The 20,459-nt window shown below is 37.0% G+C and overlaps 1 pseudogene across 1 annotated transcript; it reads left to right on the forward strand.

The window, feature by feature from the left end:
- Positions 1–15,701: 15,701 nt before the first annotated feature.
- Positions 15,702–19,273, forward strand: LOC147486494 (protein FAR1-RELATED SEQUENCE 6 pseudogene; annotated as a pseudogene). Its single transcript, XR_015202763.1, has 7 exons — positions 15,702–16,264; positions 16,358–17,810; positions 17,888–18,025; positions 18,105–18,179; positions 18,258–18,443; positions 18,553–18,591; positions 19,066–19,273. The product of XR_015202763.1 is annotated as a protein FAR1-RELATED SEQUENCE 6 pseudogene (transcript).
- Positions 19,274–20,459: the final 1,186 nt, after the last annotated feature.

The following is a 20,459-nucleotide window of genomic DNA, read 5'->3' on the forward strand; positions in this document are numbered from 1 at the left end:
GCGTTCAACTTAGATTAATTAAAATTAAACGTGGTAATTTTGCCATTTTTGTAAAGTGATATTAACGACTAAAGAAGCGTAAAAGCGTTCGACTTAGGATCGACGAAATTAAACGCGTGGCAATTTCGCCCGGATTTTTGTTATAGCGATAGTAACAACTAAGCGAAGCGTAAAAGCGTTCAACTTAGATTAATGAAAATTAAACGCGGTAATTTCGCCATTTTTGTCGGGCGATATTAACGACTAAGCGGTAAAAGCGTTCGACTTAGACCCATGAAATTAAACGCGTGGTAATTTCGCCCGATTTTGTCGGGCGATAGTAACGACTAAGCGGCGTAAAAGCGTTCAACTTAGACTGACGAAATTAAACGTGGTAATTTCGCCATATTTTGTTGTAGTGATAGTAACGATTAAGCGAGCGTAAAAGCGTTCAACTTAGATTGACGAAATTAAACGTGGTAATTTCGCCATTTTTTGTCGGAGCGATATTAACGACTAAGCGAGCGTAAAAGCGTTCAACTTAGACTGACGAAATTAAACGTGGTAATTTCGCTAGATTTTGTTGTAGCGATAGTAACGACTAAGCGAGCGTAAAAGCGTTCGACTTAGACTGACTAAATTAAACGTGGTAATTTCGCCAGATTTTGTTGTAATGATAGTAACGACTAAGCGAGCGTAAAAGCGTTCAACTTAGACTGATGAAATTAAACGCGTGGTAATTTTCACGATTTTAATAAATAGCGATAGTAACGAACTAAGTGGCGTAATAGCATTCAACTTAGATCGACGGGCTAAACGCGGTAACCGTCCGATTATGTAAATAGCGATAGTAACGAACTAAAGCGGCGTAAAAGCGTTCAACTCCAAGACGACAAAATTAAGCGTGGTAATTTCGGCCGATTCGATTCGTAAATAGCGATAGTAACGACTAAGTGAGCCGTAAAAAGCGTTCATCTTAGACCGGATTAAATTAAACGTGGTAATTTCGTCGATTTTGTCGTGAAGCGATAGCGATAATAACTCCGAATAAAATGGTATCGTTCACTTAGGTAGATGAAACTAAACGTGGTAATTTCGTCAGATTTTGTCGGAGCGATAGTAACAACTAAACGAGCGTAAAAGCGTTCAACTTAGACTGACGAAATTAAACGTGGTAATTTTACCAGATTTTGTTGTAGTGATAGTAACGAGTAAGCGAGCGTAACAGTGTTCATCTTAGACTAACGAAGCTAAACGCGGTAACTTCGTCAGATTATGTCGTAGCGGTAGTAACGAACTAAGCGAGCGTAAAAGCGTTCAATTTAGACTGACAAAATTAAACGTGGTAATTTCGTCAGATTTTGTTGTAGCAATAGTAACGACTAAGCGAGCGCAAAAGTTTTCAACTTAGACTGACGAAATTAAACGTGGTAATTTTGTCAGATTTTGTCGTAGCGATAGTAACGAACTAAGCGAGCGTAAAAGCGTTCAACTTAGACTGAAGAAATTAAACGTGGTAATTTCGGCCGATTTTGTCCGGGCGATAGTAAGCGTTTGCGATGGAAACAAAATTATAACATTAGAACTCGGGTTTTCGTTCAACTTGTTAATTTTGTCCGCTCATTTAGTAAAATAATTTGTTGCAGCGAGCGAGGTTTAAAACTAACACCGTCGGTATCGCCGGAAATAAACCAACAATGTCAAGGCCTTATTTCTTAAAATGACCAAGGTTTATGGATTGGATGACAACCGTCGTCGGGGAAGTTGACCCATATCATATATCATGTGTTTGACAAGGCACACATTTATCGGACAAACGCTTAACATCCTTTGGCATGTATGACCACCAATACCATTGGGTCATTTCTATGTAAGCGAGACTTCGCCCCCGGGAGTGGTGTTCACATAGTCCTGAATGATTTCCTTCGAGGCCTAGTAAATTGTTCGTTCTGCCCAAATAACGAAGGATAGGATTGAGACTTGTGCTGCTGTGATAGAGTTTTTTAGACATCAGGAATTCCTGAGCATTGTCAGCTGCATGATCGTCGTTAGTAGATACCGAGACATTATCAGTGCCAAGCTCGTTGGAATCATCTTACAGCATAAGTGATTAATCCAGTGTTGTCATAACAGTGACGTCTTGATTTTCCACAGATAAGTATGCGATAGAATCGGGATGCCTTACATCATAACGCGGATCTCGCATGCGGTAATGATAGATGTAAAATTTCATACAATTCGTTGAACGAAGTCTAAATAAACGTCCATTCTATCATTGCGAGCCGCATATTATCATTCAAATTGGCTAACGACTAGCTTAGAATAATTAATCGTAACTTAGTCGCCCCAATTTGAAGAGTTGTCGCGATACCACAAATGATAGTTCGAACTTCGGCCATATTATTTGACGCGTCAAATCCCCAATGTAGAGACCTCTCAATTATGTCTTCATTCAGCTTCAAGATGACACAAACAAGACCGGAGGCAGACTTATTATGCGAACTATCGGTGTAAATCTAGCAAGTAGCTGATATATCCAATAAATATTTCAAGTCATCGCCCCCGGGAGGTAATGACAATTAGAGATCGACGTTTTCCTCATCGAATAATGCTTTCGACATAGGAATATCATCAATAGGAAAATCAGTCATTAGCGAAACCAAAGTTTGTCTCTGTTTAATTTTATGAGTGTCAGAGACAATGTTGTAAATGCTAATGTAACTTTTCTATTCTGCGACTCGATCCGTAGACGTTGCGAAAAAACTTACGCAGCGGATATTCGACAAGTATAAACTTTAACTATTCATTCTTTGAAATAAGCTTAAGATGTCTGACAGCATGAAACAAGGCCAGTGTAATATTTTCAATACAAGAATGCCTCGAGACGTATGACGGACATTATCTACAACAGATGACGAAGAATTGTCAGAGGCAATAACTTCGTGTTGAATAATTTGGCGCATCGGTGGAACGGTAGCCGGGTCGTATGCAATCGGATGTTGAAAATGAATAGGAGGGAGTAGTTCGATATCGCCAGGTTGACCTGGAACCGCACAGTCGTGATGATCGTCAGTAAATGCATCGAGAACTTAGGCTCGTTGAGTATTCGTCATAACTTTTGTAGAACGTGATCGTCGGTTTTGCATAAGAACCGTAGACGGCGCCAATTATGTTTCGACCAAATATGATCAAAACACTAAGTGATGATGAAAGAGGTGAATAACGTAGAATAGTAGTGAGGAAAGTGATGGTGATTGAGAGAATGATGAGACTGTACATTTCGGTTGCCTACGTACCCAAATTATCGGTGGGATCAAGTCTCAAGAACGTAGTTCTGAATGAAAAATAGTTTGGTATTTATATAGGTAGAGTAGAGAGTCCTTGTAGCTCAAGTAATCTTGTAGCTTGAGTAATTGTGATATACTATAACTTTCAACTGATAATTATCTCTTTGATAAGAAACGAATCTGGACATAAATCAATGTACATTAGTGGCAAGCCATGTGGCGAATTGGACTTGTGTTAATGGGCCTGTACATTGATCCATGATATTACGAATTGGACTTTAGCCCTGTCGATTAAACGAATAAAGTGGAGACCCCTATCAATGGACGTTTGCCACGTAGGTAGGGGTCGAAACAATTTGGAAATAATGTTTGGGCTTTTATTTGATTTGATTTGGAAATTGAGTGATCGACTAAATTATATAATGTTGTCAATATGATATTTTGATATAATTTGGAATAAGTGTAATTTGATTTGATTTGATTAGATTTGATTTGATTTTCTACCAAACGACATGGTGAAGTCGTTTGACCTTTGAACCAAATGATCTGAACTGGTCGTTTAACCTTTGAACCAAACAGTCTGAGCTGGTCGTTTGAGAAGAGTTCTCTATTTTTTCATGAACCGATTTGAGCTGGTTGTTCGACCTTTGAACCAAACGATCTGATGAACTGGTCGTTTGACCTTTTAAAAAAACGGTCTGAGCTAGTCGTTTGAGAAAAGTTATCTGTTTTTTCATGAAACGATCTAAGCTGGTCGTTTGGGAATTCAAAAGAACGATGTGGCTGGGTCGTTTGAGTATTCAAGGGGACGACATGGCAGGGTCGTTTGGATAAAAAAAAATTTAGAATTTCATTTTGTTTTTACAACACTTTCATAACCATATAACCACACAAATATTTATTCATTCCAAAATTCATTCATTGTAAACTCAAATAACAACAAATTTCACTTAACATCCATTCATTCCAAAATCAAAATTCATTCATTTAATCCATCTATTCCTTCCAAAGTTACAAATTACAAAGTTAACAAAGTTACAAACCTTAAACTAAAACAAATCATGAACTATAATGTCCACCACTGTACTTGCATCTAGTCAAGTTGTACGCCCGTTCGAAGAAAGACCTTGCTTCCTCTGGAATATTTATTCCAGCCAATTGCAGACCTCTCTCTAGCATGCGACTAGTTTCATCGATGACGTCGTTTTGTCGAAAAAAGGAAAATCAAGATAAGTTATCAATCGAATGCAAAAAATCACAATTAGAGAAACTTAATTAAAAATCATAATACTCACAATCGATGTACAGTTGGGAAGTGTATCTAAGGAGAAATGAATAGGAGGACGCTCAGGGTTTACCAATCGAATGTGAGAATTTCTTGCATACCAAATCATATAGTTTAGATGATACTCTCATTGATAAGACTAGATAGGTCATCGATTGCAGGGTTAGATCACGTGATTCTGCTATGACTCCCAGTAAGTTGGCCCAATATTGGTCCATCTCACCTCATACCCGCGTCCTGCTACAGTTCTTATCATCTAATTTGGTGTTGGAGGAGCTACGAGTATAAGCTACACGTTACCCAACTGACGCATAACCCTTGCGATAGCGTAAAGCTCGACAATATTGAAAAAACATATCAATCTCTCAAAAAATGCAATGTCATCGATCAGGCTTGTAGCTCTGACATTATTGTAGGGATGTCAATCAACCTGAAACAAAATCAAATGTGTCATTAACAACTCCAATGATCAATTACTAAAAATATATATATATATATAAACAAACTTAAATACTTACATCGAAACAATTTATATCATCAAGTATCACTCGATAATACTGCAATGCATGGTTTGTATCGTCATAGTGCAGAGCGATTATTGTGTGTCTATGAGCACGCGGCTCAGACAAGCTATAGTTCATGTTTGGGATTGGTCTAAATACCGGGAAGTACTCATAGATCAACGCCTAGATATATATATACACAAATAGTTAACATATTGATAGAGTAATAAAACTAACATTAAAAATAATCTCTAAAATACTAAAGTTTTACTTGTAGAAGAGTCATATAGCCTGTAACCCCTTTCACCTTCGCACATATGGCAGCCCCAAAACCTCTATACAAAAACACCAAAATTGCTGCACCCCATGCATACTCTCCTATCTCACTGAATTTCAACAACGGCCTCTGATAACATAGAGGTACTCAAGTCCCAGACTTGTCAATAAAAATGGCACATCCAAAGAAAAACAGGATAAAAGCTCTAACAGCCCGTTGGACTTCCTGCAAACTCAAAGCCTTCTCCACCACCTTCCCAGCAGCGTTATATATGGGCTTATCATGAACCTTGTTAGCAAAACGTTTCCAGAGGAATTCTAGCCTTACTTTTGAAATGAACTTGCTAGCTTCCATCTCCGCCTTAATCAAAGAAATGGGGAGACCCAGAGCACGGTATAAGAGATTTACCGATTGTTGTAAGTTTAACTCATCATCCCCTTGCACCGCTCTTCCTCTAACTATGACTCCACAGATTTGCACAACATCGTCCAAAGTCACAATCATCTCCCCAAATGTCATATGGAAGGTGTTGGTCTCCGGATGCCACCTCTCCACAAACGTAGAGACCAATGGTGGATCCATATGCTCGTGATAACTTAATATGAGATCATACAACTCAGTCCTTCTCAGCTCGTGCTCAAATCTCAGAGACTTTCTAAATTAGTTCAGGAAATCCCATTGGCACAACTTCGCTAAGTGCGGAACACACTTCAACACTCCGCGATCCTCCTGAAACAACCAAACACGCATTATACTCAATGAGCAGAAACAAAAGATTTTGTAAAAGAAAATCAAAATATTACCCTCTTCTCCCAAACATCGCGAGTGACATGCACTGCATAGTCATACAACATCTATAACTCATATGGGCCACCCCCATACTCACCTCTTTTGAACTCCAAATTATCATTGGATTTTCTCACAAAATCCAATACTAGAGGTGCTTCTTTCACTAGTGGTACAATTTCTACCACATTTTCTTCCACATCATCATCCTGCTCCTCCTCCTCCTCATCATCCCCATTGTCATCCTCCTCATCACTCTCGTCTTCCCCCTCCTCATCTTCCTCACCATCATCTTCCACTATACTCTTACCACGATCCATATTTACATCTAAACCTACATTGTTATCGCTATCTACACTATCTTCACTCAAAACTTCAGGAACCTCAGGAACCTTTTTTTTTTGTGGTCCCCTCTACGCACTGATGTCGTGGTGCCCTCTCCCCTTCTTCTCTTTCTTTCAGGCGCATCACCACTAGAGGAACTATTGCCAAACAACTTCTGCACACCCTTGAATGTAGTTTTCACTACATTCTTCACATTCTTTGATCGAGGACCCATTGCTACAAAGAAAAATAAAACAAGTATTAATAACTATAATAAGTTTAATCAAATCTAAATCATATTCTGATTTTTAACACTACTATTACAGTTCCAAAACTTCCAAACTTCAAAAAATTCTAACAAGAATGACTTCGCAACGAAACAAATGCTATAATTGGTATACCACTAAGATTATTCAAAGAAAAATCAAACACCATTAAATTCAAACAATTTCCAATAGATAATGCAATCGAACCAGATAAATTGCTATGTTCAATACAAATGAACCTAGTCTTAAAACAATGCTTCAACAATGCACCAAGTATAATTCCATAAAACTCATTTCTCGACAAATCAAATAACCGAAGATTTTAAAACTAACTAACAAACTCTGGTATTAAACCAGACATTGCATTACTACTCAAATTAAGTTTCCATATATTCACCATTTCAGCATATTCGACAAGGTACATTGTCCATAAATCGGCGAAAGTATACATGATACAATTCTTTCTATATTTCCAGTTAAATTATAATGATTTCTACATTTCGAGCTAAATTACAATTCTTTCGACATTACAAGTGCCACAAAATACAATCACTCTAAAACGAATAATTGAAATACACAAACACTACAAACACTTAACTCTATTTCTAACTCTAAATATTGTATTAACTCATACAACTCATACAAAGAATAATCAAGAATATTATTAAAAAAAAACATTCAAACGACCTCACTGGGTCGTTTGTGCAATTTCCAAAGCGACCTCCCTGAGTCGTTTGGGGCATCTTTCAAAACGACCTCACTAGGTCGTTTCAATGTTTTTCAAACAATACTTTATTTTAGAGTCTAAACAACTTGCATTGTATAATAAATAACAATAGAAACCATAAATTATTCAACAATAACAACCATATTTATTATTCAACAATAGAAACCACAAATTGAGAAACTAGAGTTGAATTTAAAAAAAAAAAAAAACAAAATGCACTCACAAAAAGTGATATTCGAAACTGAAGAAATCTTTGTTTGCACCAACGAAACTATCCTTGTCTATACTCCACAACAACCTAATTAAATCAACAAAGTCAAAATCTCCAAACTCCAACTCCAACTCCAACTCTCAAACTCAAACTCAACTCCACAATGTTGCCCAAACTCAATGTCTACAATGAGTGTTAACAATGGCGGTTAGAATGTACAAAATCAAGTTTTGTTTTTGGTTTGTTTTTTTGGTTTTTGGTTTTTTTGGTGAGTGCGCGAGAGAGATGATACCGGTTGAAAAGTTTGTTCCTGAATTATGCGCAATTTAGGTAGGGGTGTATTGGGCTTGCTTTGGACTTCGCTGTTTGGACTTGGGTTGAAGGCTGCCCAATCCAATTCCTCTGGCGCCCAATACAGGACTCAACAGAAATCCAAAACTTGCTCCAAAAGCAAAACAAGTTTAGGCAATAGCCAAGCCACTACCCACTAACAAGATTCGTGGTGACTAGGCAATGTGGGACTATCTTCCAAATACAAAAGTGGAGAGAACACTCAAAGTTCTCCATCTTCACTTTGATAGATTGAAATACAACGAAGAAATTCTAACAACCAGTGCCTCAGTAAAAGCACGGACAGAAATAGAAATACGCTGTACGAAGGTCCATTACACATTTACACATTTAAGACACCGTTCCGTTGCAAAAAAACCACTTACCTATAATTGCCATTTCACCCGCAATTATGTTTCGCAGAAATATCTCGGGGCTCAATGGAATCAGTAAGTTATCTCGTGACGTCCCGTACATAAAGATTCTGCAGCTTAACCGTCACTTGTCGTTTTCTCTCCGTTACATTTAACGGGTGTTATCGTTGCAGGCGTCAGACGGCGCAACGCAATAAAAGACAAAATCCATGCTGGCCACACTGCAGACCGTTCCAGTACTATACACTTGCCACTTTCTTGGCGGATTTCAGAATGTTTTATCAAATCGAATTAATAAAAAAATTGAAAATAAATAGAAAATGAGGTGGGAGAAGAAAATGGGGACAGAGTGGGTACGTGCTACGTGCTTATACCTGCCGAAAGAGACAGCAAAAGGACCAAAAGAGCGGGAAAAGGGCGGATTTTGTGGAATTTTCAAAATCAAATTTGATAAAAAGTATTTGAATATTTTTATTGTTTTTGAAAATTTTGGAAAAGAAGAGAGAGACAGTGGGATTGAAAGGACGAAATCCATTTAGTTCTGCTAGGAATTGGACATTCTGATATTAAGTCATTCCAAGCTGCCACGTGCCAGGTAAGTGGTGCTTTGTTTTAGCATTTGAGTTGGTTTAAGATGGCGACTATTCTGGATCCATTTCAATCACGAAGGGAAGATTCAGAATCAATTGTTTTGGACCTGCTCGCAATCCTCTGATATATTGTAAGAGTTTCTTTGCGATCTTAAAATATTTGGCAAAAAAGATTATTCTAATGTTTGTTCGCATTACTATGAGCCGAGCCTGAACTTAAGCAAGCAAGCCAATCCAGAACATACCAAGTCCAATATTGCGCCATCCTACCAAATATGAGAAAATTTGAGATATGGACATATGGTGCGATGAAACACTGTCCTGTCGACACAATCACTATTATTTTACTTATATATGTCATCAGTTTTAGCGGGATAGCGTATGTTGTGCACGCTAGTACGAGTGTCGGGTAGAAGTTGAGTTAGAATGGTTTCAATAACCCGATAACCGATTCGAACCAAACCGATAAAAAATAGTTTGGGTTTTGATAATTTGGTTTGCTATCTACCAATCCAAAACCGAACCGATAAAATAGTGGTTTGGTTTCAGATTTATTCTCCACCGAACCAAAATGAATCTGAACCGATAAGATGACATTTTAGTAATATTTATGATTAATTTTGTATATGTTTATCAATTGTGTGACTGAAATTAATCAATTTAATTTAACATTTAATTGATTTTATAGTTTTCGGTTCGAGTCAATTTGGTTTCGGGTTGCCATATATCTTAACGGTTCGGTTCAATTTTCAATGAAATATAATATTATTGGTTTGGTTCGATTTCGGATTCCCAATTGTTTTAGTGGTTCGGGTTTAAATATTTTAGAACCCCACCCAAACCGATCCATTGACAACCCTAGGTAGAAGACATACACCCACTCGATTTGAGAAAACATTTCCCACATGTCACTATCCAAAGCGTCTAGAAAATGTGTTGACCAAATTTGATTGTGAAGAATTAAGTTTGTCCAACTATCTTTTTATCCATAATCTTTTATATTTTTAGTGCTGAAGAGAGTGAGATGAGAGAAAGGGCAAAAGAGGTAGGGGGTTTAATATGAAAATTATACACACCTTTGTAAGTGGGACCAGTAATTTTTTTTTGTTTTTCACACCCGCTGACCCGCACCCACACGAATGGACTACTGTTTCTTGGGCGCCAAAAACCATTGGGTAGGTCCATAAACACTATCCCATTATCTATATGTTATGCTCTTGTGGTTTAGTGCGATGGCGCACCAAACCATTGGACTTAGCCTAAAGCCTGACTCGAATACCACAACATTAATTTTGATTGTCTTGCTTGACATTTGCCACGACAATTTTATTAAAAAAAAAAAAAATCAATATCAACTCTTGGAGGGGTTTTAAGTTTTAACGGTGCTATTCTGCGCCACTTTGGTGTTTAGGATTTAGATACAAAGTCTTGGATCAAACATTTAAGAGAAATGTTGGCAAGCTACCCCTTATACCGCCTAAAATGATGAAAAAACGAAAATAAACAATTTGAGACCGGTAACATGTTCAATTAAAATTTATTTCTCTTTCCTCTTTCCGCTCTCTCTACTCCTTCAATATAAAAATTTCATCTTCTTGAGTTCTTTCTAACAAATGAAGATAAACCAAAATCAAGATAGTAATTCTTGCCTCTCATTCGTCTCATGAGCCTTAGCTTGAAATTTAAGGAGTATTTTGTTTACTTCAAATATCAAGATTAAAGGCATGAGGGAGAGCTTTGTTCTTACCTTCTACGTTTTTTCTTGGAGGAGGGTTAGAGAAGAGGGGGATGCATATAGAATCAGATCAAACCACTTAGATTATGTGATGTTACTGAGTTACATAAGAATGTAATGAATTTGAAAATAAATGGGGTATTCAAACAATTCCAGACACTCATTTTTTTAATGGGTTGATGGGATTTTGACATATTGGGTTTTTTTGTGGTTAAAACTTTGGTTGGACATCAAGTTTATAATTCGAAATCGGGTTTTCAAACAATTTCAACGTCAATTTATGTTTGATAAGAGCACCTTTAATGGTGAAAATTGAAAATTAACAATTTTTTTTATGAAACCAAACACTAAATTACTCAAACATCTTCAGTCCAAAAATCAAAATTTCACCACCAAATGACGCTGCTTTTGAAACATTGCGCGGTCCAACACAGAACTTGGAAGTCCACATCCCATGTGGTTTTTGAAACACTGCCTTGTCAACCTCATCTTCATCAATACCATCCTCAAATCTCCACAACAATAATAACATATCCTCTTTATCAAACCCTTGCTTCCAAACGTGTTCAACAACCCCCTCTTCTCATCAAACCCATTTCTTCAACATTCCCCAACAACACAATGAAGAAGATAAAAAACAGACCCACTCTCGATCTACTCACTTCTCTTATTTGTCGTATTGATGCGCTTGAATCATCTCTTCCTCCTTTCTCACCTCCTTCCACATCTCTACGCGACATTGTTGCATGTACTATTTAGACACATTTCAGAGCTTATCTTTGTTGGATATTTTGAATGGAAAAATTGAAATTTTAAGTGTCGCTCTTGCATTACTTGGGTGTTAGTTACTAGGTAAGTTATCGAAAAAAAATATATATATATATATATGTGTGACCGTTCAAACAAGATAGTGTTAGAACTTTTCTCTTTAAGGTGTATCTACATAGATCATACACATTACACAATTGTTGATTGTCGAACTACGTTCGAGTGACATTGAGAAGACTCACTAAACTGTGATCTTAAAGTAACATGACTGGGTCATTTACATGTCTCAAACCACACGTGTCAAGTCATGACACGTGTATAAAGTGAGTATGGGCTTAACGATATGTGCAGATACTTTTTGGGCTTAAGCGTATTTCTATTATCATGATGGGCTATAATAGAAATACACCCATAATATATAAGTTGAGGTCCCCACCCCAAACCCTATTCTGATTCTCATAAGTTTTCCATCCACTGTGAGAGAACACAAGAAGGGTTTTGGAGTGGAAGACAACAACGTTCCGCTGCTGCTTATAGGACTTGCTTGATAACGCTATGGCTTCAGGTATGTCCTATTATTATTCGGTTTTCTTTATTGATTGACATGTATTCTGGGTATTGGAGAAATCCTCACAATTGGTATCAGAAGTGCTCACTCCTTAGATTGGATGAATGCCATGATAGAGGAGTTAAGGTCTATGACAGACAATGACGTTTGGGATCTTGTCGAGTTGCCTAATGGAGTCAAACCCATTGCTAACAAATGGATTTTCAAAACCAAAAGAGACTCAAAAGGCAGTATTGACAGATATAAAGCACGTCTTGTTGCAAAAGGCTTTACTCAAAAGGCAGGCATTGACTATAAAGAGACTTTCTCTCTAGTTTCATCGAAAGACTCTTTTAGACTTATTATGGCACTTATAGCTCATTATGATTTAGAGTTACACCAGATGGATGTTAAGACAGCTTTTCTGAATGGTGACATTCAGAAGACTATCTATATGAGGCAACCTCATGGTTTTGAGTCCACAGGCTCTGAACATTTGGTTTGTAAATTAAAGAAATCCATCTATGGCTTAAAGCAGGCATCTCGTCAGTGGTATTTAAAGTTTGATCACATCATTTCCTCTTTTGGTTTTAAGGAAAATGATGTGGATCAATGCGTTTATCACAAGATCAGTGGGAGTAAATTTATTTTTCTAGTGCTATATGTTGATGACATCTTACTAGCGAGTAGTGACATAGGCCTTTTGCATGAAACCAAGCGATTTCTTTCAAGGAATTTTGAGATGAAAGATCTTGGTGAAGCATCTTTTGTGCTAGGCATTGAAATTCATCGTGATAGATCACGTGGCATTCTAGGCTTATCACAAAAGGCTTATGTTGAAAGGGTGCTAAGTAGGTTTGGCATGAAAAACTGTGCACTAGGTGATGCGCCCATTGCTAAGGGTGATAAATTGAGTTTGCTTCAATGTCCAAAGAACGATTTAGAGAAAGAACAAATGCAAGATATTCCTTATGCATCAATAGTAAGGAGTCTTATGTATGCTCAAGTTTGTACGCGTCCAGATATTGCGTACGTAGTTGGAATGCTAGGCATATACTTAAGTAATCTAGGAATGGATCATTGGAAAGCGGCTAAAAAGGTGATGCGGTATTTGCAAAGGACAAAAGATTTTATGCTCACATACCGAAAAACCGATCATTTTGAGTTGATTGGGTATTCGGATTCGGATTTTGCTGGTTGCTTGGATAGTAGAAAATCCACGTCTGGTTATGTTTTCATGTTAGCTGGAGGTGCTGTATCATGGAAAAGTGTCAAACAAACACTAATAGCCTCCTCCACTATGGAAGCAGAATTTATTGCTTGTTTTGAAGCATCAAATCAAGTAAAGTGGTATAGAAATTTCACTTCTGGGCTTCATGCAATGGGTTTCATTGAGAAACCATTAACGGTTTATTGTGATAATAAAGCCCATGAGAACTTTATTCCAAGAACAACAAGAGTTCGTCAAAGTCTAGGCACATTGACATCAAGTTTCTTGTCGTGAAAGAGAGGGTTAAAGATCATCATATGACAATTGAGTATGTTAATACAAATCTCGGATAGTCGATCCGCTAACTAAGGGCTTACCACCTAAGGCATTTAAGGAGCATGTAGCTCTCGTATGGGGGTGGTTAGTCCTTCCGATGTTTCATTTTAGTGGGAGTTTGTATTAATATTTTGTTTACTATTGATGATTATTTTTGAAATAAAGTTATCTACTTATTCATTTATGGTTAGCATATAAAGTTTGATTAAGTAGAATAAAGATATCATTATAAATCATAAGGTTGGACCAATTGAAAATGAACATGTCGGGGATCACATTACATGTTATTTTCATGCTACACATCCATACTTAATCTATGTCGTTGGAGATATTAGTATTGTGACCACAGATGGGTCTAGTCATGCTAAATGTGGCAAAGGCCGCTGTGATCCTATATTTTTATTTTCAATGGACCAGATTGTGTTTTTTGAGACGTCACTCATTATTTCGACAATAAAATTTAGAGCTCTTAAGGTCACCATTGTTTAATATCAGGTTATGACCTATGTGGTACAAGTGGGAGATTGTTAGAACTTTTCTCTTTAAGGTGTACCTACATAGATCATACACATTACACAATTGTTGATTGTCGAACTACGTCCGAGTGACATTGAGAAGACTCACTAAACTGTGATCTTAAAGTAACATGACTGGGTCATTTACATGTCTCAAACCACACGTGTCAATTCATGACACGTGTATAAAGTGAGTATGGGCTTAACGATATGTGCAGATACTTTTTTGGGCTTAAGCGTATTTTTATTATCATGATGGGCTATAATAGAAATACACCCATAATATATAAGTTGAGGTCCCCACCCCAAACCATATTCTGATTCTCATAAGTTTTCCATCCACTGTGAGAGAACACAAGAAGGGTTTTGGAGTGGAAGACAACAACGTTCCGTTGCTGCTTATAGGACTTGCTTGATAACGCTATGGCTTCAGGTATGTCCTATTATTATTCGGTTTTCTTTATTGATTGACATGTATTCTGGGTATTGGAGAAATCCTCACAGATAGGTGTCTGTTGGAGAATGTGTCTAATAGACGAAATGTTTTGAAAGGTTGTGATGTCCATTCAAATTAATATCTAAAAGACATGGGACCTTTTCTAAAAAAGGCGTGAAGCCTTTTCAAAAGGACACAAAACCTTTTTCAATAGGTTTCACACATGTTGGAGTGTTTTGACCAACAGCTATATAAACCCAACGTCTCTATGCATTGAAAAAAAAACGGGATCGTGCATTCATATACACAATTCTACACTCACAAGTGTATGTATTTTGTCGAATTTCATCAAGTTTTCAATTAGAGAGTACAAACATAATTTTGGTTTGTCAGGCGTGTAGACTTGTACTGCTACATCTACACGATTGATCGTTGTATCCTGGGAGACAAGTTGTTATCAAGACCGTGAGCACCATTGCGGGGCAATATTGTCTTAAGGAAATAGTGTGAAACACTAAACTCGATCGGTTTTTCTTTCTTTGATTTCCATAAGACTGTAAGTTCTTCTTTTATCATTGAATTTTTGGTGAGATCACGAATATATATATACTTCTAATGCAACAATCTTGTTCGAAGAGCACACACTTTTCGACATCTAAAACATTTTGCAATGATCGAAACTAGTCTCAATTCCCTTAATCTTGTTTCAGATAAATCCCATTTCAATTACCAAACTCTTTCTCATAAAGCTATGGATTGTTACTCAAACTTGACTTTACTCAGGTAATTCTTTAATTGGCATTCATTATTTTGGTGTAATATAATGTGGGTATTGTTAATTTGACTTGGATTTTGTTTTGTAGGGTGGTGATCCAATGATTATAGATGCGAAAAGGACTAGAGTTGTGCTACGAGGACAGCTACTGGCTGTTACCTAAGTGACAGACCAATGAGAAATCTCCACGTGGATGTTGTGAAATTGGATACCGGTTATTTAAAGAATGATGAAAAGGGCGAAAATGTAAATTAAAGAAAGAGAAAAACGTGAATTATGGAAAAATAGAAAAAAAAGGAGAATCGTAACAAATAAAATAAAAGCGCGGGATTCTACAACACTTCCCGCTGTCCTTCAGCATTCCTTATTCTTCCCACCATTTTCTTATCACCTACTGCTCTTCATTCCTTCTCTAAATAACCAAATTTCAAGATTCAAATATGGAAGATGTTGAAGGTGAAGATTGTGAAGTTCTGCATTCTACTCTCGGCAAGAACAATATAAGTAGTGTGGAACTAAAACCAACACTTGGTATGAAATTTTCAAGCTTTGAAGATGCTAAAGACTTTTATAATCGTCACGCTATGCAAAAGGGGTTTGGTACAAAAATCAAGAATTCGTATAACAAGAAAAATACTGATCAAAGGCAATTCACGCAGTTCTCGTGTTCTAAAGAAGGATTTAAGGTTGAAAAGGAAGGAGTTTTGTACAAAAGGCCAAACTCAAGGGTTGGTTGCAAAGCACATATGATAGTAAAGTTGATGGATTCAGAGATATGGGAGGTGATTGGCTTTGACTTGGAACACAATCATGCATGTAGCCCCTCAAAAGCGCGAATGTTTAGATCGCACAAGCACATGGATAGTGGTATCAAGAAAAGATTAGAATTACATTGTGAATCGGGGATAAAGCTAACCAAATCATATCATAGCATTGTAGTTGATGCAGGAGGGCATCAAAATGTTACATGTGGGCAGAAAGAAGCAAGGAACTATATTGACAAGTACAAGAGACTAAAGCTAAAAGATGGAGACGCAGAAGCAATGCAAAAATACTTTACAAGAATGTAACAGAAAAATCCGAATTTCTTTTTCAGAGTAGATCATGATGACGATGGACGAGTACGAAATGTATTCTGGGCTGATGCAAGGTCGAGAGCCGCTTATGGTTATTTTGGGGATGTAATAACGTTTGATACAACATACTTAACTAATCGGTACGATTTGAAGTTTGCTCCATTTGTTGGAGTGAACCATCATGGTCAGTCTGTGTTGTTTGGTTGTGGGTTACTTGTGGATGAGACAATTAAGACATTTGAGTGGGTGTTTAAGGCTTGGTTAGATGCAATGTCTGGACACTCTCCTAATGCTATAATCACCGACCAAAGTAAGGCAATGGCAGCAGCTATAGTCAATGTTTTCCCTAACGCTCGTCATCGTTTATGCCTATGGCATATAGTGAAAAAGATTGGTGATAAGTTAGGAAGCCTAACTGAATACGAAGCAATTAAAGTGGCAATGAATAATGCAGTTTATGATTCTCTGAGGATCGAGGAATTTGTAGACGCTTGGAATAAAATGATTGAGCAAGAGAATGTATGGTTGGATACGTTATACAAGCTGAGGATGCAATGGGTTCCAGTATATCTCAAGGATGTTTTTTTTGCAGGTATGTCTACTACTCAACGTAGTGAAAATATGAATGCATTTTTTGATGGTTATGTGCATGCAAAAACTTCTTTGAAGGAATTTGTGGATCAATATGAGGCAGCCTTGAGTGATAAATATGAGAAAGAGAGCCAAGCAGATTTTGTTTCATTTAACTCTACTTCTTTTCTAAAGACAAGGTGTGTTTTTGAAAGACAAATGGCTAATGTCTACACTAGAGCAATGTTTCTAAAGTTTCAGGAGGAAGTTTATAGCATGTCTTCATGTTTGAAGTCGCAAGTTAGAGTGGATGGACAAATCATAACATTTGCAATTAAAGAACGGGTTGTCGATAAGGATGGAAAACTGTATACTCCAAAGTCTTATGAAGTTCTTTTTATCAAGGCTGAAACTGATGTCTATTGTATCTGTCGCCTATTTCAGCACAAAGGGATTTTATGTAGGCATGCTTTATATGTTCTTAATGAGTTTGTGGATGAGATTCCTTCTCACTATATACTCCCAAGGTGGAGAAAAGATTTCAAGCGTAAATATGTTGAAAGTTGTGAATCACTTAACTTTGAAGCTACTAACCCAGTTCAACGATATGGTATATTATATCCTTGTACAATTCAAATTCTTGAGGAAGGGGCATCATCAGAATCAAAGTTCAAGATTGTTTTGGGTGTGCTTCAGGATTTGAAGAGAAAGCTAGTAGATGAAAGTAATAACTCAGATAGTGTTGAGGATGAATTGGTTGAAACTCATCCAAGTGAGTCGCTCGAAAGTGTGCAACCAGGGTATGTGAAGTTCTTAAATCCACTTCAAGCAAAGCGAGTGGGATGACCGAAAGGTAGATTGTTATCGGAGTCGGAAAAAAATTGGAAATCCACCACCAAAAAGGTACCTTCATTGCCAATATTCTTCTTGATTTATCTTTTTAGACTGTTATAAATAATTATACTTTTGTTGTTTTGCAGCAAAAAGTTCTTCCTACAGTAACTACAGTTCCCTAGTCGGGCAACCACAAAGCAACCAACAAAAATATATCCAGTCATGACACTTGTAGCAATGAACACAACATAACAAATAACCAGTTTAAGGAAAACATGAGTATGGTATTTTTTTTTTTTTTTTTACTATGGCGAGTATGTTTATTATCCATACTATACCTGTACTTATTTTCAACAATGTTAGGATGATACTTTTGGTGGCTCTGCAAACAAGTTCTTTGATAATAATAATGCACTTGGATTGAGAAGCGGATATGAGGTATGACAAAAATTTATGCGGTAGTTAAACAAATAAATTTCTTGTATTGTCCACACTAAACTTTGATTACAATATCAGGACGGTACTTTTGCTAGTTACTCGCCTGGTTTCTTCACTAGCCAACTACTTGAACCTGGACAACTATACAATGCAAGTGGACAACATCATTTTCCTCAATTATTTCTACCAGAACAATGTAGCCAAGCACCACATGATTTTCCTAGCACAAATAACGATGGAGCAATACCTTTGAGTAGTCAATGGGTAAGCTTTTATTTCTACTTGAGGAAGCAAGTGGAGAGGTTAGTTTTTTTGTGAGACCTTAAAGCAGTTTAATTGACTGATATGTTTATTCAATTTTTCTGTTTTGCAGGAAGGAGACAAAGAATAAAGAGTTAGATATGCAACTAAAGTCAAAAAGTTAAATTGGAAATCTCTCTGTAGCTTTTTTAGTCTATTACGAAATATTAGATAGGTAGAAGTTTACATTTTGAATGGACCTGCTGAATGGTGGGGTTCAGAAAGGGTTTCAACTGCATATTACTTATGTTTACAAACTTAGTAAAGAAGGCAACACTGCATATATATGGTCATGAACATCGGGAAGCATGAAATAAGATTTCTAATTTGTTCGACTGGAACTAATTGCGTGTATAAATTGATTGACATTGAGGGCCCTTGGTCATTAATGAAGGTGGAAATGTATATTAGCTTAGCGATACTGAAGTGATCTACTTTTAATCCATTGACTGTCTTTGGTGTATTGTTACTTTTAGTAATGATTCATTCTGTTTCTGTCTTTGCAATAGTATAGATTCGTTGTTATGAGTTATTAATTGTGAAAATGATGTGGAATAATAGCTAGATGCTACATAACTCGTCGCAGGTTCATCTCATCGAGGGCATAATTGATCAAGTAGATGGAACTGTTCATATCTCTTGGGTGCAGCCAAGGGTTCTTGGGATACCAGATCAAATCCTTGCGTGATAAGCTGGACAATTGGCTGGATAAAATATACAATACTGTGTTGTCTGTTGAGGTGGAGACACCATATTTAGTGGCAGCATGAGTTTATTTTTTTGTTGGTGCTGATTTAGTGGCAGCATGGATTTCTTTTTATGTTGCCCTCTTTTCTATATTATGTAACAGTCTAATGATGCCTGAAAATACAAGGAAAAATTGAAGGAAAAGAATTTTGAGACATTTGATGATATCAGGGCTTTATTTCTCGTTAATTCTACTCAAATATTGATTTGCCTTTGACTGCATGAGCCGAGGTTTATTTCATGCAAGTCTAATGGGCTCTAATTGTTTGGTTAGCTAGAGAAATTTTATATTCAGTGTTTGGCTAGCCAAGGTTTACATTTAGTTGTCTTCGTTTCTTTCTTATATTGTTTTATAATTCTTAACAGGCGCAAAAAAGTGCACTAAAGAGAAAACATAACCACTTACAACTCTTACCAAGCAAAGAAATGCATTAAAGAGAAAACAAAACCACTTACAATTCAACGCGAGCTATCAAGAAGCACAGTCCCTAACTCCACGCTTTGGTTAGTTAGGCGATCGTTCTACAAATCATTGAAGGATCTTGGTGGACTTGAACCACCATCTCTTGAGATACATTGGAGACATGGTCCAATTCTCAAGCGCTTTTTCCATTTAAGCTAAAGATCTATTATCCATAGTTGTTAAGTGCATAATTGTAACGCCAATAGTTTCATGTAACGCCATTACCCATAGTTTCATGTGTTCACCATACATTTTTGCTGCCAATACACTGGCTGTATACCCTCCAATCATTCCTTCAGCATTAATAACATTTCCAGGCCCACCAATTGAAGGATGATTACCATCCCTTCGCTGCAGAGCATGACGTTGCTGCTTGATTTGCAATTGATGCATTTGTAGCTGTTGGTGCTCTCTTGACTTGATTTGTTGTTGTGTCTGTCCCTCCATAGAAAAATTATAAATCAAGTAAGAGACACACTCTGGAAACTAATGGATGACTCGATACTGATTTCACGTACCTCTATATAAGCTGCAACATTCTCATAATGTTTCTCGTTCGTCCTTGCAATAAAAATGTTCCAAAAGATAGACCACCACTCAAAGAGAAACCCTCCAGGAGCATCAATCGTTGCATACCAACACAAGGTTTTCATTATCAAAAGCTTTTGCCCTAATATGCTCAAACATCATTCTAATAGCAACTTCCATAAGTACACAATTCATGGAATACTATTACTACATGATCATTTTGCATGGACAAGCAGTTCAGC

The sequence above is a fragment of the Coptis chinensis genome, chromosome 7 (genome assembly GCF_015680905.1).
Source record: "Coptis chinensis isolate HL-2020 chromosome 7, ASM1568090v1, whole genome shotgun sequence".
Lineage (NCBI taxonomy): Eukaryota > Viridiplantae > Streptophyta > Magnoliopsida > Ranunculales > Ranunculaceae > Coptis > Coptis chinensis.